Genomic DNA, 24712 nt, shown 5'->3' on the forward strand with positions numbered 1-24712 from the left:
GTTAAGGTCTGAGATGATTGAATTGAAAAGCAATTCTCCTTTAACACATAATTCATGTGGGATTTTATACATATCCATTTTTAACAAACAGAAACCAGTTACTGAGTGCATTATTATTTTGTAAAGCATAGCATGTATTAGGAGAGAAACTAAACAGATTTACAATGCTTCAGATGGGAAAAAACATGACTATGAGTGAGAGATTTCAAAACTTTCCCATTACTTTCCTTTATAGTCCAGTTAAACTCAGTGCAAAGAAATGAACTGATCTTTATGGCAGCTGACTGTGAGCAGAATTTGTTGCTTAACTCTTTAGAGTACTGGCAGTTTTTAATATGTTTCTTTCTTCAAATTAAATATAAAAAATTTACATCCTCTCCCTCTCTCTTTCTGACTCCCTGTAACACAGTGAATATAATGAAAACTGAGTTTATGTGGTCTCTTGCTTTCCTCATCTGTGCAGAGTGAATGCATATTGATCACTGACAGCAGGTGCAGTGGAAGTGGGACAGGTTTTGAGGAAACGCAACCCAGGTACAAATCAATTTAAATCAATAAAGCTATGCCAATTTATACCAGCTGAAAAGCATTACTGTATTTTTAAATTATTACAAAGAAATCAAAATTCATTTCTGAAAAAATGAATAAACAGTGATTACGCTATGCTCAGATTTTAATTAATGTAAAAATCTGGCTTGCAGATTAATTTAATTAATGCTTTTCTTCGACATTGTAGTGTTTTGGGATACACTAGCTGCTTTCCTGTCAGTTCTTATGTAAAGGTGCCAGGCAGGCTACAAGAGAACCTCAGAATGTAATGATTCAAAAGTACACACATACACACACACACACACACACACATATATATGGATATTTTTTCACTAATTTCTATTGTATAGTGAAAATATAATTTTCTGGCATTTAGAGTATTTCATACAATCATAGAACTGTTAAGACTGGAAAAGACCTCTAAGATCATTGAGTCCAATTACTTAAATGGTTCTTTAGAGTACAAAGTCTAATTTTGCTGATATGACAAAGCAGGAAAGAATATGAAAACAATGTTAAGGGAAGGTCTGAGAATATAATCCCTATAATCTACATGATAATTATGTTGACATCGTATTGCCCATTAATAAGAATTAGAAAAATATTATTTATTTGTATTGAAATGCTATCTCTAAAACGGTTTGTAAATGTATTACCAAAGAAAATGGATCTTTCTCTTCCTGTTAATTCTAGTTTTTGAGACTGAATTCTCCTCCAGATAACCACAGCTACTTTAATAATGGTGGCCTTCCTTCTGTATCACAGTAAAACAATAACACTTTTCATAACGAAAAGTTCCTTTCAGATAAGTTGTTCATTATAGAAGTAAGGAAAACATGTTACTGAGAAAGTGAGAACATAAAATACTTCTCAAATGTAAAACCTTGCAAATTTTCTTTTGGGGAAGTATATAAAGGATTCTCAGAATGTAAGATTCTTAGCTGTAGGCAAAAAAAGTAGCTCATTCTGTTTTAAGAATGGTGGCATACACTGAATAGACAATCAATTATAATTAACATTTGGTTAGGAGTATCCACTGAGTAGAAGATAAGGGTTTTCCATTGTCAGTTGCTGATCAATTCCTTCTGTAAATCTAACTCAAAGATTGCATTTTTGTTCTAACTTCCTTCTAGATGCAAGCAGCTAGCTATAATTAAAATGAAGCAGCAATCCTAATTATTGCCCCCTATCATTAATGCAGTAGATTTACTTGGTTCACTTTCATGTCAGTGGCTGTGCGCTCAATGGTGTGATGAAAGTGTAGACTTTTACAAGTACATAAAAACTTCCAGAATTTGACTGTGTAATGACACAATGCATCTCCTGTGAAATGACAAAAAATCAAGGTTTTTCAGCTATGTTTCAGATCAGTAGTGTCAGTATGAACGAGCCAGACAGAGGAAAATACTCAAATGTCAGCGAAGTGATGTTGGCCACTGCTGTAACTTTCTGTTAGGTACTTTGGTGCCTGCATTTAGACATTCTGGTTTGAAAAGGTTGTCTTTAACCTCCAGCTATTGTAAATTCACCTTTCATGTGAGATTGCCTTCACAGAAGTAAATAAGAAAGTTTCTGTTGATATAAGGACATTTAGAGCAGTCCATGTATAAGATAGATTTCATAACAGCTTTTTATTTTTGCCTGAAATATTTTCAATTAATAGTATTAGAAGATGAAGAGTAACATTTTCCTGCCCTTCATTAAAAAGTATGAACTGACAGAGAAATCCAAAAGAAACATTACAAATCTATTAATAAAATTTTGGAGTTTTGAACTCTGATTGTGGTCTTAATGAACTTCATCAACCTCTGTCTTAAAACAAATGACAAGTTTTATCCACATTGTTTTGATGTGTATCCTGATAGAACACAGCTCCATGGTTTCTTCCGGCTTGCAGAAACTTGTTTTACCTGTATTTTCTTCCACAGAATAGCCCCTTTTCCTTATCTGGTCTTGATCTTTATGCCTGCTCAAGATTCATTCTGCTCCTTTTTCTACCACGAAATTAACTTTCCTTCTTTTCCTTCTTTAAAATGATGCACAAAACTGCTGATAAAGTTTTAGTACATCTTTGCACAAGGCAGGATGCTTGTTGTGTTGGAAACATTAACAGGTTACATCACAGATTTCCATTTGTCTGTTTCACCTTTGGAACATATGGACTGCTTTGATTCAACATATTGTAATGAAGAACTTCAACCCTAGAAAAACAAAATTTTAGCATAAAAAAAATTTGTTGATACAGAACTAGTATAATAAATTATTTTGATTGAAAATTTTTATTCCTGAAGAGAAAGGTCAGTATTTTTAGTCTGTTTTATACAGGATGATCACATATGCTCCACCATTACCTCCTCCAATCACAGAATAGCATTTTTCATTAAGCTTACGCTAAAGATTGCAATCTTTTTTCAAGCATTGGTTTCCCATTATGACCAGCCAACAAAACAGAGTTTAAAAGGAAAACAGAAGAAATTGTTCTTTTCTACAAATCACAGGATTTTGTCATCAACAGACAGCAGTAGTTGTATCCCATAAGTGGATGTTATAGCAGGACTGGAATGTGAATGCACTCCAGTGAACAATGCAAAAGAATGGAACTCTTTCTCAGACCAGTTTGTTATCTGCCATTTCCTTCCATGAAAAGGCAGACCTAGCCTGGAAAGAGACACAACTGCAGTTGAAAGGACTTTACTCTGAGAGCAGAGTAGAAGGGTATTGCTATCACTCTGGCTCTGCAGCTTCTGTGCCGGACTGCAAGGTGTAGCCATCTCTAGAAAGTGTCTCCAAAGTGAAGCTGCTGAGCAGGATCAGCTGCATGCACTCACACACGCGTGCACGCACAAACGCACGGACAGCTTCAGTAATATGGGTCGGCAGCAAAGAGGCAGGAAGGAGCTTGTATAGATTTCCACAGGAACAGTTTATTGCTTCTACATTGAGAAGGGTTCTAGAGGCAAAGACCCAGAACAATGCAGAACTCAGGCTTAAGTACGGGAGTGGGGCTAGCACCAGGAACCAATGATCTGAGGGAATGGCTGTGCTACAAAGGCGGGACTAGGGAGTGGGAACCAATGGGGAAGCTCTGGGGAAGTGGTGAGGGGCAGAGGCCAATGGGGGAACCTGGAGTGGAGAACTTTCTGGGATATGAAACATATAAGGTAGCAAGGGGGCTGGGTGGCCAACAGCCAACCCGGGAAGCAGAACTGGGGTAGATTACCATAACAGAACAGAGCATTCAGGGGGAGGCTTCTTTTCTCACTGTGACCTGACAGATCTTTCTGATACTAGGGACTGTCTTACCAAGAGCTTTCTGTGTTTTTTGACCCACAGGCTAACCAGCCACTATAGAAGGGGAGAATCACTTCTCTCAATCTGTTTTCTCCACTTTAGATGTAGTCCAGGACATAATTGGTTTTTGGAGCTGGCAACACACATTTCTGGCTCATGTCAAACTTCTTATGAACCAACACTCTCAAGTCTTTTGCCTCAGGGCTGTTCTCATCAGCACACTAAAGTCCTTTCTACTCACAAGCAGCAACATTCCTATCTCCTTTATATACCTTCCTGAGTAACAGATCTAACAGAGTAGATTCTCAGCACCAGCAAAGCAACACACCTGAGAGGACAGGAAGCTGTTTGATATTGCTTTCTGTCTTTTCTAGAAAATGGTGAGCCTTGGTTTGAGATAGAAGTTTGTGCAGCATGAAGGTAATTGGAGGTAGTAAGCAAAGATTGCTGCATGATTAAAATATTCAGTGAATGCGTTTATTTTTGGTCTTGGACATAGACTGTGACTAGAGTATTAAATTGAACGCATTTGGGATAATTTTCTAACACTGAAGACAGCTGGCATGGAATATCCCCAGTCTATGCTATTAAATTCTCTTTTCCTTACCATTTTCCAGCCATTCTCATGATTTGCATGGAAAGTGTTAGCTGGCCTGAGACAGAGCCATACAAGGGATTTTTCCAACAGTTAAACAGTATAAACAATTAGGTTCCAATGTCCAAGAACTATTCACTTTTCTAGGACTTTAACATATTAATTTGATTTTATTGTGTATATGTAATAGCAAGGGTCAAATTCCTGTTCTGTTCCTGCTCTGCATAGGAGCTTAGAACAGGAGCTAACAATTATGGAGGTGGTTTGTTTAGGTAAGGAAGCCAACTTCGTTTGTTTTTCCAGGTTTTTTGCAAAGGTGACAAAGGAATGGCAACAGAAACACAGGGATTTAGCCTCTTTCTTTCAGGCACAAGTGAAAATAACAACACACAAAACTTAGGTCAGACCAAAGTTGATATAGCTCAGTATCCTTCCTGCAACAGTGACTGACAGATGAAATCTATGAAATGGTAAGAGAAGAAAATAATGATGGTTATTTTTGGCATATGTTTTCATATTCTGCTACCAGAAAAAAGGTAAGATATGGCATGGGAAGTAAAAAGGTTGTTACTTAAGCAGTTAAATTAAAGAAAAAAATTTTCTTAATGAATGTTGTACATTATGCCACCATTTGCAATATCCCAAGCTATGGAAGGTCTAAGACCCTCTCATATAGAAATTATATATATTTCCCAGATTCCCCAACGTATTCTCCTGTGATGTGCTTTGTCTGTTTCTAAGCTATGTGCTTACCAGTTGATTGGTGCATGGTGAGCCAGCCTTGCTCAGTGACGGAGACAGTGTTCTCTGTCAATGAGGATACTAATTTCTTTTTTTCAATACCAATTTTTACTAATCTTGCAATTTGCTTCAAACCTCTGTTAAATTATATTGGGATTTAACCCTAAATTCAAAAGGTCTTTGGAAAAGATTGACTGGCAGAGAAACAGATGGACTGCAATTCAGGCAAAAATATCACTTTCAAAAAAGTTAATTGAACATTACCAGCTAGATATAGTCATAATCCCTTCCCTTTATATACGCATGTCCAGAAATAATTTTATAGGTGCTTCTATTTGCATACAATCCATTAGGTTAGTATCTTAAATAAGGATTCTTCATAGCTTTGAAAATAACGTATGTGACTTCAAGCTAATAAATAACCAATTTAAAAAAAAACTAAAATAGCAAAACAGCCATTATTTTCTCTGTGTATGACAGGTTGAAAACAGTTAGTAGGCTGCCATGCTTGATATTTTGAGAGACGGCAATAGGGTCACATATGTCCTATCAAGCAAGTTTTCCTGCAGTTGCAATTGATATTCCTAGCAGTCTTGGTAAATGAAAGCAACTGTCATCCCCCGATACCTGCTTCAATATTGCTGAAGTGAGTGGGAAGACTCCTACTACCTTCAAAATTATCTGAATTTTAGCATATTTTTGAAGATGTTGTTTTCTATCAAATAGTAAAGTTGTAGGATCGAGCTAGCTCTTACTTCTGCTCGGGAGTTAGCCCTCTAAGTCCCAGCTTGCTCCCTCAGTGGGTTTCCTTGTCATATCCTTCCTGGTGTGGCAATGAGACCTCAGTGGGAATTCTCCTTCTATGTACATCCTTGGAAAGGAGTGCAAGGGCTGGGAGATTATTGGGGTGTGCTCTAGTATGTCTGGATGACCAAAGGATAATGACTGGCACATGCACTGAAGAAAGCGGAGAATTGCTGCCAGCTGCTGTAGACACAGCCTGGGCATGCATCTTGCTTACTCTTAGAGGCACAGGCTGGATCTTTGCACTGAAAAACACTTCAAGTGATCTGCTCATTAAAAATACCATTTATATTACCTGTTTATTGTTTTCCAACCAATTTTACATCCATGTGTTGCCAATACATTAGAGTATTGAATTCTTATTGACCACAACACAGGTGCCTAACTTAAATGGATATCCAACCGACAACTGCACTTACTGTTTTATTCCTAAAACCAAAATATCCAGAATACATGATACACAATATGCATATTCAAACCTAATAAACTATCATAATTTTCCCAGCTAATAAAACAGTGCTATGGTGTCTATGGGTTTACCATACAAAAATGGAGAATCTTTGACTCAAATATTTGCTTTGTCACAGTTTATTCATTAGGCGACTTTCTAAGGCCAGTTTTCTTCCTGCATGCAGTTCCAGAGAGCAGCACCTTAATTTAGTCAACACCATGGATTTTGAGGAAGGGGGACTACACATAAGAGAAGAAACCATTCATACTTACATGGCAAAACACTGTAAGAGAGTGTTAGTTATGTATTCCTTCAAAGAAATACATTTTGCATAAAATTACAAAACATAAAAGACAAGGCATTGCAAACATGAATACATGAGACTGAGAAACTTTTTCAGGAATGTTTTGTGCACTTCAAACATTTTACATTAGCTGCACAATGATTTTTTCCATCCTGATAAATTCTCTTCAATAGACTGCAAAGTTGCCACCTCATTTACTTATCTTCTCAACTCAAGTGAAGAAGAAAAATAATTTAAAGGCCAGTAAACTTTGAAAATATGCTTTATGGAATTTACTGCCATTTTAAGTAGAAAGAAATTAAGGCAGTATGTGTCCTGGCTAGATTGCTAATCACCATGAGAACACGCATATAGGTACAGTCAGAACTTTTCCTGTCAGAGGTGTTATCACCAGGGCACTAGATTACCTCTCTTTCAGCCCTCCTGGAAATAAATCATCAGAACCAGGTACCACTACTTTATTGCTCAGTGTGTCCTGAGAAGCAGATGCAGTAAATTCTACTTCTGTGACCTTTTCAGTATTCTGTGTTTTGACTGAGTGTCCATTCTAGTCACAGGTTGCTGAGGTCACAAACAGAAGAAGATAGGAATGGCAAGCGAATCAAATTACAGGATAGTATAAAGGTCAGAGTAGTACCATTTATATTACCCTTCACCGAACAGATGAGGCAGAAGAAGTTGTACCTCTGTCTCACAACAAAAATTATAATTATTTAGTAAATAGCACCAGTGACAAATTCTCATTTTTGCCAAGGAGTTGCACTGTAAAGAAATAGCTATAATATCCAATGTTCACATTTGGAAGTATAATCCTGTTATATTTAAAAATTAAGTCTTTTGGAAGTTCTGTTTTGCCATAGCATCTTTCATTTCAGAAATAAATATGAATAAAAGTCTTCTGAAACAAATTTTAAAATTACATTCAAGTAAACCAAATAAATTGGTGTTTCTATATCCATGTAATGACTTTTTCCAACTGTATTTTATACACACTGCAGTTGGATGCACTATTTTTTGTAAAAGATTGTGGATTTTGAGTGAAATCCTCAAGTAGCAAATAGTCCTTGTAGAATTTAAAAAAAAAAAAATCAATGCAAAACATAAATTTTGCTAGTGTAGTGTTGGATTTATGTCAATCAGTATGTGTAATTAGGGTTTTGTAAACAGTTGGCAAATCTCTCCTCTTTTAGTTTAAACCCATTATTCCTTGTCCTATCACTACTTGCCCATGTTAAAAGTCGTTCTTCCTCTTTTTTATGAGTCCCATTTAAGTATGGGAAGACCACAGTCTCTTCTCCAGGCTAACAGCCTCAACCCCCTCAGCTTGCCATTGTAGGAGAGGTGTACCATCCCTCTCATCATCTTCATGGCCCTAATCTGGACCTGCTCCAAGATGTCCACATCTCTTTTTTGCTGAGGACCCCAGACTTGGACACAATACTCTAGGTGGGGTCTCACAAGGGCAGAGTAAAGCAGGAGAATCACTTCCATCGACCTGCTCGTCACTCCTCTTTTGATGCAGCCCAGGATGTGGTTGGCCTTTTGGACTGCAAGCACACACAATTATTACATTTCCTGTTTACCATCTAGTCTCTTGAAAGTAGCTTTTAAGTTAGATGTGGGGAAAAAACCCAACCAAAAAACCCCAAACCTGCCTTCAGCATTCAGTGAGCATCAGCTATGAAGGCTTAAAAGATTTAATGTCCAGGTAGTCTTACTTAAAAGATTCCACTTTAAACTGCGATAGCGATTAGTATCCAAATAATGATAATGAAAAACAAAATTCTCTCACCAAGATAGTAAATTTTGCTTAAACATTCTCAAGAATGTACTCAGCCACTTTGACTTAATCAGGATAATTTGACATCCACTTAAACGATCAACAAAGTTAACTTAAAAAGTAGTTCTCTATATTAAGCAGTTCACTGCTTGACATAATGATAATACATAAGTCAAAAAAAAAAATCCTCCTGTTTTTGATTACTGTTGTTTGACATATACATCCACCACTGCTTTTCAACCAGTAAGTCTTGGCACTCAGGCGGTTTAGAAAAAAAAAAGGCAATCAGTAGGATCCCAAGAGGTTGAGAATGTTATTATAATCCATGACAAAGAAAAATCTCACACCGCAATCCCCACATAGCCCCATTCTTCAAGGTCAAATAATCTCTGCCATAAATAAATTATAAAGGCTTCTCAGAAATTCTGGTTCTGTACATAGGTTTTTTGTAAAAGTAAGAATGTCAGGAACACTTTATTTATTTCTTTTTCATTTTGAATGGAGAAGATATTACTTTACTTAAGCATCAGTTTATCTACAGTTCTACACTGTTGCAATATTACTCTGGGCATACCCACAGGGTGAGATGATCCTGGAAGAAGTTTCAGTCCTCTGAAAGCTAAACCTATATGAACACATTGCCCACTCTTTCTCAGTAATGCCTGTCAATGCTTTTTCTATATCTATCTATGCTGTTTTTGTTTTTTTTTCCTTTGTTTCATCCTTCTTATGCAGTCCCAAGTTAAGGTTGGAAAAACTCATATGTAGTAAAAAGATTTCATTTTTTCATGAGGGATATTAAGTCTTTTTTTTCATGCAAAATAACCATCTCTTTCATTGTTTTTTTTGGTTCATATTACTTCTGATACATAAATACCATTAGTTTGTTTCCTAACTATGTTTCTCACTTTGTTTTATGATTTTTATGAACATATATTTTTCAGTCTGTATTACTCTACAAATGTATATAGGGAAAGTTTCTTTCAGAGGGGAAAAAAAAGCAATTTTCCTCTACAAGAGCTTCCATGTTATGTGATTCATAAACCTATCCCATAGCAACTGACATCAAGATTTATCACAGCCAAATGAAACATGGCTAGATGTACCAAATATTCTTTGGACTTTATTAAGAATTTTCAAATAAATAAGCAGAAAATAATGTACTTACATTGGAGAATTCCTGACATATATACACATATCCCAGCTGAATTACTGGGTAGTTGCAAGAGCAGTTCACGAAGTACCCCATGAAATCACACAAATAGGCAGTTTGCTTGCACCTCAATTTGGAAATCTAGTCACATACCTTGATAAAATACTGATTAAATATCACAATGTTTTTAGATTCTGAAGATGCTATAGATCAATTTAACCAGCTTTCGTTGGTTTAACAATGACTAGAGAAAAAAAAACTTTAAAAAAATAAAAGTCTTCCAGACTATTTACCATGTATGTATGTGGGTGTATTTGACATCTATACACTGAAATACAGATCCTGAAGAACAATTTATAGCACAGCAATTCCAATTTCTCACTACCCAGGAGATATATCACTACTATAAAAACATATTCACCTGCAAATCTGAAGTTCAATACCCTTACAAATATAAACTAGAAAAAAACCAATTAATTATACCAGTTTTGCTTTGCACCCTGATCACTCAGCAATGTTTAAAATAATTTAGAAGTTCAGGGTGGATATATAAAACAAGACATCTAAAGGTTGGCTGTGCCTGGCTTTTCAAATGCCACCGTCCAGCAATTTTAGCATTCGTAAAACAAAGCTAATCTGGGGAGATGATATTTTCTCCTGATTATCCTGCAACCCTCTTGAAGTCAAATCCCCTCTCAGGTAAAATGTCACTGAAAGTAATATCATTGTAACATGAATTGTAATTTCATGAAAAGTCTCTGATTTTAGATTAAAGCAGTTTAATAAAACTAAACTAATGCTGAGGTCACAGCACATACCTGTGCTGGAATGGAGGCAAGGGGAAATAGAACATGATCCAAAACACTTATGTCACAACTGGACTGTGCAAGAAATCTAACGTCACAAATCAGCACCTGGTCCTTCTGGTCAACACCTCAGGTATATTTGAAACCCCCCTGAACTGAGCTGGAATTAGAATATTGTAGTTTTCTCTGGTTTCACCACTCTGCACTGAGTTGCCTGCAATGCTGGTCTATATTTCTACATCCCAGTTGCAATCAGCAGGTTAAGGAAGGCTAGTATCCACCCTGATAGGAATAGCATCTCTAGATATACAACCACAATTTTACATGGCCAGCTTCCCAAATTACTACCGGTAAAGGAGATGTTTGAGAGCAGATGCCACCATGGCCTTATGTTTCTCCCACTGGTGACATGTCTTGAGTAATGTGGTCTTCAGAAACAAATATCAGTCTTCTAGCTCTGGAGGAGCACAGATACAGCAATTTGGTGATTACAGGCTGGGGATCAGAAGCTGACAATGAAACACCTGCAGGGATGCAAAGCAGTGGGACATGTTCACTGCTCAAAAAACGGAGCATGCTTTTCTCCAGTTATCCAGTGTCAAATATTTTGCCCCATATTAGGGATAATTATCCCTCCCTCCAATATTCTCTGGAGTAACATAAGACTGATTCTTATTGAAGAATATATATGGAAAGCCAAGGTATTATTTTGACAAAGGAATACAAAGTAATATTATATCTAGTTGAACGATTTAATTGAAGTGGGTTTCTTTTAAAGATTACATTGTTCATGTGGGTGGAATGTCTGAGAGTTAGAGACTGACATCCACACTGCCCTGTTATACTATGCTGATATTTAAGTCTCTTGTTAAAATCCAGTGAGGTTGGAAAATGAGAGAAATAAAAGAAAATGACAACATACTGTAAAATTCCTTACTGATTTCAGAGGCCATTTGAAGTTATGTTGTGCAGCTTATATGTATATTTAAAAGCCCCACAGCCATTTCTTAAAATAAAATATGAGGTAAAATGGGGAGAAAAGGAAAAGCAGATACAAGTTTTTAAGGCTTCTATTTTATGGATTCAGATGAGTTTATCCTTTAAGGAAAACATAAAAAGTGTAATTCTCCTGACTGACATTTTAGTATTCTCAGGTTCATGTGAATTTCTGTAAATCCAGAGTAGTAGCACTCCTACTATTTTTTCTTGGTTGTTTTCCTTTTACTTGTGACTTTTGGTATTTAATTCCCTTTAGTCTTCTCCTCGGTCTTGCTTGTGACCATCGTCCAGGTTCACTGGACACACATTTGTTCACTGATGTAGTCACGCCATCATGGTCTTCTACAATGGAGTGCCTACATCAGTGGACAAAGGAAGGACTACAGAAGTCCTTTATCTGGACTTCTGTAATGCTTTTTACATGGTTCTCCACATCACCCTTCTCTCTAGATTAGAGAGAGATCGATTTGATGGGTGGAGTGTTAGATGGATAATAAAATGGTTGGATGATCAAGTCAAGGGGGGAGTGGTCAATGGCTCAGAGTTCCCGTGAACTTCAGTGACAAGTGGTGTCCCTCAGGGGTCTGTATTGGGACCAGTGTTATTTAATATCTTCGTTAATGACATACACGATTGAGTGCAGTCTCAACAAATTTTGAGATAATATCAAACTGAGTTGTCCAGTTGACACACCTGAAGGGCAGAAAGCCATACAGAGGACCTGGACAAGCTTGAGAAGTGGGCCCGTGGGAATCTCATGAGTTTTAATAAGACCACATGTAACATCTTGCACCTGGATCAGGGAAACCCCCAGTACCAGTAAAGTTTGGGGGATGGAAAGATTGAGAGCAACCTGGCTGAGACGGACCTGGAGGTGCTGACGGATGAGAGGCTGAACGTGACCAGGCAACATGCACTTGCAGCCAAAAAAGCCAAATGTGTCCTGGGCTGCATCATAAGCAACAGGGACAGCAGGAGAAGGAGGGGATTCTGCCCCTCTGCTCTGCTCTGGTGAGACCTTCATTTTTGTTCTTATTTTTGCTCTCTTTTCCTTTTCAAAAACTTTTATTCTTCCCCCTTTTCTCTCCATTTTGCACTTGAGATTTTACTTCTTCATTCCCCACTTCTTTTCTGCCACTTTTCTTACATCTTTTGTTCTTTCTACCTACCAGCTTTTCTTCTTTACTTCTTTCATTTAAAAGGTCAATTTAAAACATTATTTTTACATTTTGATAAGAAGCTCTTTTCACAGGGTTATGTGGTCCCATAAAAGAGTGCTGTGGATTTTCATGTTATCCATTCCATGGGTTCAAATTTAAAATTGTTCCACCTACAATTTAAAAAAATAATTTAAAATCATTTAAAACTGACAAATGCAAAAATAAATTAATTTTTTCTTCAATTGGAAATGCTGTCATAATGAATTCTGACTTAAAGGACAAGGAGAATGAAAGGTGAAAAAAAAAAAAACCAAAACAAAAAACCCTTCAAACTTTTATCTGGTCTCCTATACCATCTGCTATATTTTTCTTCCACAAGGATCAAACTCTCAACATTTTAATACTTAATTAGACGTTAGAATGTTAGCCTGACTGAGACCTTGATCCGTTTACAGCTGTCTCTAAATTGGACAAAATATTTGTCAAGATGTAGAACTTTTTTTCCCCACAAACCCCAGGACCCAGTATTTTGTTTGCAGTTGTATAAATGTAAATAATGACTTCATAAACATTAAGTGACCTTCTCTTCCACACTTTCATATCAGACTCTGTGAGTGCTTTAGTCCTTTAGCTTTGGTAAATATTACCCTGAAATTGTAAAACGTTTGCAGATATATTCTGATCTGGGGAAAATTCATTACTAACAGTTATTTTTCATCCAGCTCCACTATACTGTAGATAGCTTTAACAAAGTAAACCATAGCACACATAAAAAGAGATAGGACTGCAGTAATGATTAAAAAAATGACTGAAGCATGGACCATACAGAAACTTTCCATCCTTCTTGAATGTCTACACTGTGCTGAAGTCATGCTTAGTACCACAATAATATTACAGCACTCTACAAAATGTATTACTTTTACATAACAGTGTAAAATGTCATGGTGCATGAGAGATCAGGAAAAGTTAACAGACAGTCTAGGTGCAGCCTGTAATGGTTGTGAAGATAACTTTAGGCAGATTTGTAAATAGGAAAAGAAAAAGAACCAGTTCCATGCCTTCCCATTAAAAATAGTGTGGTGTCTTGCAGGAAAAGATCAAGTACAATACAGGTAATCTGTGATTCTATAGGGTAGAAAGTAAAAAAAAAAAAAAAAAATTAAACCAAAAAAACCCAACAAAAAGCCCTAAACAAACACAAAAATCCCCCAGAAAAACATACAACCCCAAAACCAAACAAAAGCACAAGAAACCCCCTTTGCCTAGAATCACAATGAGAGTAGGTCATGAGTACTGAATGTTCCTTCTCTTTTGTGTTAATTTAATTGGGTTTTTCCTCAATGAATTTCTAGTTATATGGAGATCACAAGCCAGTTCAAGTACTGGTTATATTATACAATATAATTTAATCTAGTTTGCATACACTAATGTAAAAGGTAAAACTTGTGCTTTAAAATATGGCATCCTGAAATAGAGAGGTATTAATCCATCCCTCCTTTTCCACCAATATATGCTGTGGGCAGGAGTTGTATAAATTTATGTCACATTGGCACCATTTTGTTTCTGTAAAAGCTGACAGAAAAGGCTTAGTCAGAAGGGGCAAAGAACCTTGCTTTAGCTGAATTGACTACAGGGAGCTTGCACTGAGGAAGAATTTGAAGTTAATAAGAGCTACATGCACATATCAAAGACAGGCCCCCTTAAGCATACTGCTAAGGCAGGAGTGTGCTCAACTATAATGGCATAATAAAGCTAAGCTGTAAAAGCAGTTACCCCACTGACTAAGATGAAATATTAGGTTGGTGGGATAAATCACATCTTATGCTTAATTCACTGGTAAATTGCATTAGAGGTATACAGTGTGGGAGCAGAGAATGCACACTGAGTATAAAGCCTTGTTCTATCACTTAATTTCCTGGAATACTGAAAACAGTTCTTTGAAATTTGCTGGCGTGCAAAATCCTCATACCTACAAAATACTATGGCCTATTACAAAAAGAGCACCTCATTATCACATCACAGAGTGTCCTAACAGAAGAAAACCATCGTCCTCTCACCTTTCATGGAGCCACCCCATTTGTTTAGACATATTCAATGCCAACATTTCTGAGTCAATGTCTGGAAAGATTTCTAACTGAATGACCACCAATTTTGTAGAAAGGGCTCTGAGAGGGCAGCCGTGTTGGGATAAAACAAAGTGTTTAGAACAGTGTTCAGAAATCTGTCAAGTCAATGTGTTCAGTTTAGCCAAGGTCAGTTGTATTTTGTTGCCTCCACCTGCCCCTCTTTTTTCCTTCTTCCATCTCTCACTAATATGGTCTGAGCACCCTGGCAATGGTTCAGAAGCCAGAACTGAGGGCTCCACCGTGGCTGCTCTGGAGTGAAATAAGAATCTATTCCAGCTCTAAATGGCTTTCAAATGCATCAGTGCTTAAAGTCCATGTTATCTATAACTTTGTCATCTAATGGGTATTTCATCTAGAGTTGTTCTAATAGCAAAAAGTGAGTAATGTTCAGGGCAGAGCAGGTCCTAAAATGTAAATTGTAAACCCCGCACCTTGGGAATGCAAGTAGTGATAACGCTGTGACCCTGAGATCATCAGCATTCACATCAAAAAGTGAATGGTGCCATTAAAATTTCAGACTCTCAGTTTCTGTGTGGTTTAAAAACCTTGTATATATTCATTTTAATTTCTTTTTTTGCTGTTGCTCCAACTCTGCTTTTTTGCTTCCTTCAGTAAATACCAGGACCAGCAGCGTGGGATACTTCAACTGCTGCTCTGTAAATTTCATGCTTTGTATAGGACAATGACTACAGATGACAAATGTTTTCTAAGTTGTCACATACAATCACCCATCTCCATACACTGATTTTGTATTCTTCTAAGGACTGTGGCAACAGATGTTAACGTGGTATAAATGAACACATCAATTTTCTCACACCTGTGATGACAAGCGTTAGGGAAGTTTACTTGCATTTGGCTTGATACCTGACCTCTACCTGTCATTGTCTATTACATCAGGTTACTGTACTTCCATATCAGTGTTCCTAGGTCTTATTATAATCTAATGTATGGCACATTTCTTGAGAAAGATTAAAAACTTCTCTTTTATGCTTAGCTTTATTTTAAAACGATGCTACAGAATTGATCTTTCACTAGCACTTAATAATATTTTTCTTTTATGAGCAGGAAGATGCAAACACCCAACTGGTTTTACCTTAAAAGACATTTGCATATCATCTATTTTAAAGCAAAGACACTATTAATGGTGTTGAAACGTCAACTTTACAATTGCAATACTAGCTAAGTCAACAAACAGTGTTTAAATTGACTATTCTGGATTTAATACACTGGCTTCTCAACATATTAGTATAATGTTAGCACTGATTTATAACAATCCTTCCTGTTGCTTGCTACATCACCTTTGCATAAACTCAGCTGATCAGAACAATGATGCTTAGTGAAAAAAAAGTCATATTTCGTTAGTGAGTTTGTTGGGTTCCTCCCCCACCTACCTCCCCAAATTTTTTTCTTCATTGACCTGTTCCTGGCAGTTGACATCTCTTCACAAGGGTGATGTCCTCTGTGTATTCCTTGATAGCCCTAACACAGACCATGCACCTGTGGAGATGGTTCACAGCTTCATCTTGTTTGGCTTGATGGGTAAAAGGCTCAGAACCTCTTCGTATTTCCTAAAAGCTCAAACACAGCAGCACTTAGAGGTTCTGCAGCAGCAGTCTGGCCAATCAATACGTGTGTATGGGCCAGCTAATCAACTTAGGTGTAGCTCCAAACCAGTCTTAGCATTTCACATCTCCTTATTGATACATGCCATGTGGAAGGAGAAGAATCTGGTTATTTCATGGTCTGATTCAATTAGACACAGAATTTCACTATATACACTGCTAGAAAGCAGACTTTTTGAGAATGAGGCAGCAAACTGTAGGCCTCAGAACTGCATCATTCAGTAGCTCTTTTAGGAATAAATAATGAAGATACCCTCAAGAATAAATGTCAGCCAGTAAATTATTGTTGGGTCTTTGAAAGATACTGTTTTCAGCATGCCTTCCATGTATGTCACGGTCCTGCTAATCCACTCCAGTACAAGTGCATGACTTTATCCTGTGCAAATTTTTTGAAAATGCACGTTAGTGTGTACTCTACTATATACAGTGGTAACACCATTTTGAGACTGGACTGACTAACAGGCCTTCCTAAGTTTATAAGACACTATGGGGTTTTTTGCTCAGATCCCATGGTTTGGAGCTCCTTAGTGGAATCAAAGGCAGTGCCTAAATACAGTGGTCATTTCTACTTCTAGAAGCCTCCACATTGCTGTTGAGGTTAGAGTCATCAAAGAGTGCAGGACACACTGGGCAGTTAGCAGCTCCCTTTCTCCAGCAGTGGGGTGATTATCCTATCAACTCATAAAAGGCTGACAAAGACTCTGCAATAAAAATAAAGTTACCTGGGGAAAAGTTTTTTCCCAGATTCTGGATTAATGCCTCAGTATCCCAAATGATTATCATAATTGTTTTTCAGTTTATTTTTTCTGTTACACTAAAACGGATTTGCTGTTTGGAGGGGGAAAAAAGGAATAATAATTTAAAGTAGAATCTCCCACTGAGCTTGTCACCTTGGTCCCCCAACATCTCCTTGAAATACATCAAGTAATAGCACTGGCAGTCTTAACTTTATGTCTCTCCTTTGAGATTGTTTTAAATGTTAGTTTGCTGGTTTACATTTCCTCTGCTGAATCCTTTGTTTGTAGACAACTTATTCTGTCTTCTGTTTGGAGCTTTCTGCTTAGTTTTGCATCTAAATTTCACTTCTAATTTACTTCTGTATAGCTCTAACTCCCCAGTGCTGCCTAAGGACATGAAAAGATGATGCAGTACCATTAGTGTATTAATGTACAATAATACTGAGCTTACGGTATCAAAGTAATCCTCATTGATTGGTGTCTCCAAAGACATGACACAGAGAATAACTACATTAAGCAGTACAGTTTGCCTCCAGCAGGAGCTTTAGCTGCAATTACACTGCTAGGGACCACCTCAGTAGCTGCATTTGGGAGGGCAAGGGACATCAGAGTCACCTTCTTGTTCAGGGAAAAGTTGCTACTTTTCATTCTGTGTCTATGTAAGTGTTTGTCATGACAGCTCATAGAATGTATTCATTACATTAACACAGCTTACTGACCAGGGCTAGAGGTTTTTTGGTTTGTTTTTGTTTTCTCTCCCATGGTCATTAATTTATATTTTTCTCATCTATTTTCATCTATTTTCTGTTTATATTTGCCCTTTGTCCCTCCCTTTTTGTCCTTCTCTCAGCCCACAAGAAACACTTTAATTACAGCTGCAATAAAAGCACAGCAATATCAACCATATCTTCAATCTCTTGGTCATCTATAGATTTTAATCACAGACTCAAAATTAGCCAGAAAAATAATCCCAAACAAGTCCCACTCTTTTTACTCCTGGATAAGGTATGGAACCGAAAGAAGTGTTTACAAGAAATGCAACATTTTTAATGAAAAGGAGACACCTTTAGAACCTATACAATTTTAAAGAAAGGAGAAAACTTTAATCTCCAAAGCAGCACCATGTCAGGAAAAAATCCCTAGAGAAAGTGGTTGACAACAATTTTTATATCACACCAGGGAGCAGCAGGACTGGCTGTGTCACACGTTTCAAGAATTTGGGACTCCAGGGTGACAAAACACCTGGCATGGAAGTAGTTTCATCCTCACAGGAAGCAGCCTTATGATATACTTCAGCAGGAAGAGCAGAGCAGGTTCAGTGGTGGTACTAGGGTCACCAGCAACCCAGTGATTTCTGGGTAAGTCCACAGGAATGAGGCAGGCCGGAGGTCAAGCTGGAAAGTCCAGTCAGAAGGTAAGGATCAGCAAGGTACATGGCAAGCATAACTACAGTGGCTCCTTTAGCACCCAGTGAAGGACCTGCATATAAGTGCAGCTCCCAGGCAAAGAGGGAGTGATGGGGACCAGCAAGGCTTACCCCAGCTCACCCTGCAGAGATGCCTAGCAACTACCTGATCCCACAAAATCTATGCCATGCCAAAGCTTCTATGGCACATTGATATCTCCCCACTTTTTGAACTACTCCCATTTGGGAACACCTGAATATAGACTGGGTATAGATTGTATTATTTCATATGGTTAAACATGTAAATTGAAATGGAATGTCATATTAAGTCAAATGCATTTATCAACATGACTGTCTATAATAATCAGACTTATAGTCTTGTCAATAGGAAAGGGAATTGTCTGAAAACCTTGCATTTCTTGAAACCATTGGCATTGAAATAATGTTTTCAATTTCCAATTTTTTTGTGTCAGAGTCCTTAATTTAGACTTCCACTCTTTTGTACAATTTACATTAATCTTCCATTACTGATGTCAATATACAGAGCTCTGGGTCATCCCTCTTGCCTATCTAATGCTAGAATTATTTTAACTGTCCTCTAAAACCCTTAAATTTTGAAAGTTTGCCAGGATTTTTGAGGGTAGCAGTAGGAAGAACTTCTGTTCAAGAGTAATCTAGTTTTCTGGAAAGAAAAAAAACCCCGGTAATTTTCCCCACAAGGAGCATACAGGTTTATGCTCCTACATCACATGCTGCATCATGTGCTGCAGCTGGTCAGCTTAAATCTTCCAAGCATTCCTTCCCTTTATCCACAGTTCTCTCCACTGATAAGGGAAAACTTACCAGTTTCTTCTATAGAGACAAGTTCTGATATTAACTTCTACCCTCTGCCTTTCAGTCTGCACTCTGGGAAGTTATTACTTGTTGATTAGATGTTCACTCCATTGCAGGTGAGATCCTTTCCACAGGATCCCAAAAAGGCTGATCGTGATTAGCAGAGTTAGTTCTTCTAACACTGGGATGGTGTATTTTCAGAAGTTTTCTTTGCCACCTTTCTCTTCAAGCCCGTGTACTTGTCTCTGCATAAGTGCCAGGACTTCATAATTCACATGAAAAAAATCAGTGAATTACAGCCTCTGCACACAACCAATACTCTGTCCAATACTCAAATCTCTTATCATCCTTGCTCTAGACATTCTTTTAAGAATCAGCAGATCCTTTGCTTCCTCTTTTTCTCACAGCCTGTCTTGAAGCATGTTATGTGCTTCAGTAGCCTGCAATCCTCATTCTTTTTTCATATCTACTGGAAAGAGACTAGCATACTCCTGTTGTTACAAAGGTCTTACTTATTTCAATCTTTCAGAAATTCAACTGGCTTCTAGAACTTCACATGGCTATCACTAGGTGTACTAGACCAGATCACAGTTATCTGTGTCTATGTGAGCTGCTTTGAGCAGCCCTTCACAAAGTTGTAAAAAGCCCTGCAGTGATAAAGGAGGAAGGAATTACTGCATTTTTCCTTTGTGCAACATTGTTTGGCAGTGCTCTAAAACCTGACATCTGTTACCTCAGGTAATTTCATAACCGTGATGTCCTGATTATTTCTGGAAAAGATCTTTTATCCTGTTATTCTTCTCACAACACTGTCAAGAGTTGTACTCATCTGCCTCGTGCCTGAATTGGTGCTGGGTGATTCATTTTTTATCTTCTGTGAGGTTCATCTTTTATCTTAGTCCATTCAAATGATTCATCTTCATGACTTCATAAAGTGCTGAGAGGTGATTCAGAACCGAGGTCTGAGTTTCCCAGTGAAGGAGCTGCTCTTACTTCAGAGTCTGATTCTATCTTTAAGACTATGCACTTGAGATGTAACTTGCCAAGAGACAAATGTGTCTGTTGATTAAGTAACAGTTACAAGAAGCAAATAAACCAACCCTAAAATCAATAATAATAAAATCAATGAACTAATAAATACATCACAATTTTAAAATTATAGTTAGTAATTTTTTCATACCATACACAAGACAAAAATTTAAATCTATGAATTATTGTTATGAATCATAATCACTACTGAATTACAAACTCATCAACCTTCCCTTTTACACCTCTTTGTACTGGGGTTCAAGTCTATCCATCTTTACCCTTCCCCTCTAAGCTGCTTGGGCATAAGCTTAATAGAGTAGGTGGTCCAAGGAGTTTTCCCTTTGGTACTCCACAGGCCTTGGGTCCACAGCTCCATTCCCAGCCACAGGTGTCCACAATCATACTTGTTAAAGATTCAGCCTCCTTTGTCCTTTACATGATATTTTAATGTTATCATTTCTTCCATTTCTGACCTGACATTTTTTCTCTTTTGTCACCTCCATTACTATGTCCAACTCCTCCCCAACAGACAGAATCCCATAAATTGCTTTTTTTCTCATATGAGGACTACCTGTTCAAATCACTGAACATGTTAAGCCTAACAAGTGCCCCTCAGTGACTCCAAAGGAACCGTTTTCATCTTTGGCTTTCAGCAGCTGTTCTTTGCTACTGCTCAACAGTTTTGATCTGATACTGTGATAGAAGTCTGAAGTTCTCAGTCATGTTTATGGTGTGGAGGGGAAGTGGCTAATGGGATCAAATTGCTTTCTATTTTTTATCAGTCAGTCTATGCCAGCTGTCTCAAGAGGAGCCTAATCTGAAAGCTTCCATGTTCCTTCAGTAACCTCAGCCTTTGTTTACTGCTGTAGGAATGGTGCCAGTTTAAAGGGCTCCATCTATCAGTTGCCTCATGCAACCCTTACCAGCATCTCCTAAAACAATTTGTAAATACATTTTCCTTCTCATTCACATTGTCTGGAAAGAATGTTTCCTTACAACTTTCCTCCATGCACTTTTGTCCTCAGGAGGAAGGCCTTTCTACAGCTACTCCCTAATTGCTGCCTCTATGAGCCATGTGGCTTTCCTGGTCCACGGAGTTTTAAACCACATGAGACAATTCAGTTATGACATTTGCTTCCAGGGAACCTCACCTCATCCAAGTAATCTCAAATGCGAGACCTAAAATCAGCATTGACAAATTAATTGATAATTTTTATTGGCAATGAAATTTTCACTTTTCAGGTATCTCTAACAGTTTTCTGAGAGCATTTGATAGAAGCTAAATGTAAGCACACCAACATGAGTACCAGAAAACAAATAATAGACATAAGCAAAAGAGATTTTTTTAAAATCCAAGCCCAGGAGACAGAAGATGCCATTACAGAATCTATAAAATAATGTCCCCTCTAAATTGCACTGAACAGCTTTAATAATCTAAAATGCTCCCATTTTATGGCATGGACTGGAGCTATCAGCTTACTTCACAGAAAATGATGTGGAGTCTTCTCAGGCCACTACGGTACGCTACAGACACAGGCAGGAGAATATTGTCCATATATTATTTCCTGTATGCATATTGATTTATCTATCTTTAGTATGTGATTACCAAACCATTAGCTGAAATCTATTCAGGAAAAAACTACGATGTCTGATAACATAAATTACCTGAAAGAGATGACAGGAATGATATCAATTTCCTTGTCTGAATTACCTCAAGGAACTAACTGTATTATGCTCTGGAAGTACCTGTGGTCACAACCACCCTTCACATGCATCTTTCAAAGTGGATGTCACTAGGATTAAGAGCAAGGAGAAACTCTTGCGGGAGTTTATTGATTCTTCTCAGTTGACCCAGTTCCTATTTTACTTACGCAATCATATCATAAAAAGATATTTTATCTTAATTTAAAAAGTTATGTTTCCTGACCTTGCCCATTCTTTGGAGAGCTTGATTTGGACATTACTTGTTGTGGCACAGGTAGTCTTCTGATTTTTCATTCCGTGTCTACTCAACTGAGAATGTTACCATGCACAAAACTGTATTTTGTCAACGTGGAAGGAGATGCTGGTAGATATTGTGTGAGCTTAATTATTTTTGCTAAGGAGTACCTGTGCTCTTTCATACAGAGAACAGTATTAAAAAACAACTCTAGCAGTCCTAATATAAACAATTCTCAGATTGCAGTGAGCAGAATTTACAGTCCATAAATATGTAGAATAATAAATAAATCTTGTCAGAATTAAACCGCCATTGCATTAATCAAATTTTGAAAGGAGTGTTAATGGTGAGTGATGTTAACTTTAGAGTTGGAGATTATAAAAGAGAAGACTATAGGCTGTTACATAAAGAAGTAAACTATTTGAAACCACAAATGAAAATACCTAAATTAAACATTATATTGCTGTATAATATTGTATATACTTACACTTCTCCATAAATTGCTTGTTATTTAAATTTGTGTTCACAAACTTCAACAATGAACAATTCTCTTAATGACATATGATATGTGAATCAACAACTTATGTGAAATCTTTCCTGCCCTGTAATAAATAATATTGATGTCCATGAACATCTTACTGAAATTGCTATGCCATTTGACACCAGATGCTCAGACAGGGATGCATGTAGAACTGGATCCAACGGCCTACCAGGCCCATGACATCCTGCCGTGTTTCCACTACAGCAGAAACAAGGAATATGTCTTTGGAATTGACCTATTAAAGTTCATTCAGAGCTATATGCAGGAACTAAAGTGAGTTTGGTGGAAAGTGCCCAAGCCAAAAAAAAAAAAAAAGTATCTATATAGAAACTCCAATAAGTTTATATTCTTTCTTGATCATAGGAAAGAGAGAAACATGAGAAAGATAAAAAAGCAGATTTTTTCTAGTATGTTTTACTTCTGAATGTTTACACAAATCCGAATAAAAGTAATTTTTTCATAGAGGGATGATTTTCTGTGTGATCACTAATTCTCTGTGCTGATTTACAGGACAGAAAATGTCAATCCAATCAGCAAGTCACTTTGGCGTGTGTGTATTCTACAAGCTGTCTGTGAAGTGCTGCCTCTGCCACTGGATTTAAAAAGCAGAGCAGCTTCAGGAGTTTTCATCTCTGCATGACTGCTGGCTAGGGATTTGAACAGAAAAGAGAAATGCAAGAGGAAATTGGTTTGGACAAGAAGAGCTTCTGTACATAATTCTTATTAATTTGAAGATGAGATGCAGTCTCTTAGAAAAAAAGATACTGTGTGACGGCTCACCCAATATGGTTATTGCTGTGGGATTCAGCCCCATTTTCTAAGGATTAGAACTGACTTCCCAGCATTGCCTATTTACTGGGAACAGAATTACTGGAATTCTTCTTTTAGAGACAAGACATGTAAAGAAAAAAAGGAATCTCAGAAGAGTGAAGCTCTCTGTTTCCCAGTACATAGAAGAGATGCATGACAGCTCCAAGGGTGGAAGAGTGGCTTGTTTTCAATGTTGTTGAGCCTTTACTTTGCCTTTGAATGGAGTTTTGGTCAGGAAATCTAAACTTTATATTAAAGGAAAGAGTGTACAAGGTATTGACACATTTAGTACAGGACATACGATTTTACTTAAGTAAAAATAACTGCTAAAACCACCAAAGTAAAATTTGTACCCTGGGCAGTGTTCAAAGTTTTTGTTCTCTTTCTTTTTTTAGTTAATAAACCACAATACGTGTTTGCCTCCATATCTCAATAAAAACTCATGGTTTCTGAACTCAGGGTACAGAAAGGCCTCATTGCCAATATCTGTGTCAGAGGAAAGCAAGAAATATTTATATGTCATAGACTTTGGGGCAACATTTCTATACTATGTGTATTTACTCTTCTTTGGCCCAGCTTGTCAGTAGCTTTGCAAGTGATTGGGTGAGAACAGTTTCCAAGACTTTGATTCTATAATTTAATGCTGTGAGGGGTTTTCTTTTAAAAGTGAAAATTTCCTCTCTCATTCTTTTTTTTTTTTTTGCTTTCTCTTCCTCAGTAATTTAAAACATTTTTATGAGTAGCAAAACTTAGCACAATATACAAATATGTTTCCTTTGCCTGGTCATAAAGATGTTAATTTTGGATTAAAATACTTCCTTTTAACTGTATACTGTTATTCTTATGGGCGATTCATTCTCTTCAAATGCAATTAGGTACTACTCAAATGCAAAATAATGGAAGTATAACTGTAGCAGACAATACAGAAAAGAAATAAGCATCCCATTTTTAGACCTAGAGGTTGTCTAAATTTAAATGTACATGGCTTCAAAACCAGGAAAGACACACAGTCCAGTCTTATTCAGTACAAAATTTT

This window comes from Coloeus monedula, assembly GCF_965178545.1.
Source record: "Coloeus monedula genome assembly, chromosome: 1".
In the NCBI taxonomy this organism is placed as follows: Eukaryota; Metazoa; Chordata; class Aves; order Passeriformes; family Corvidae; genus Coloeus; species Coloeus monedula.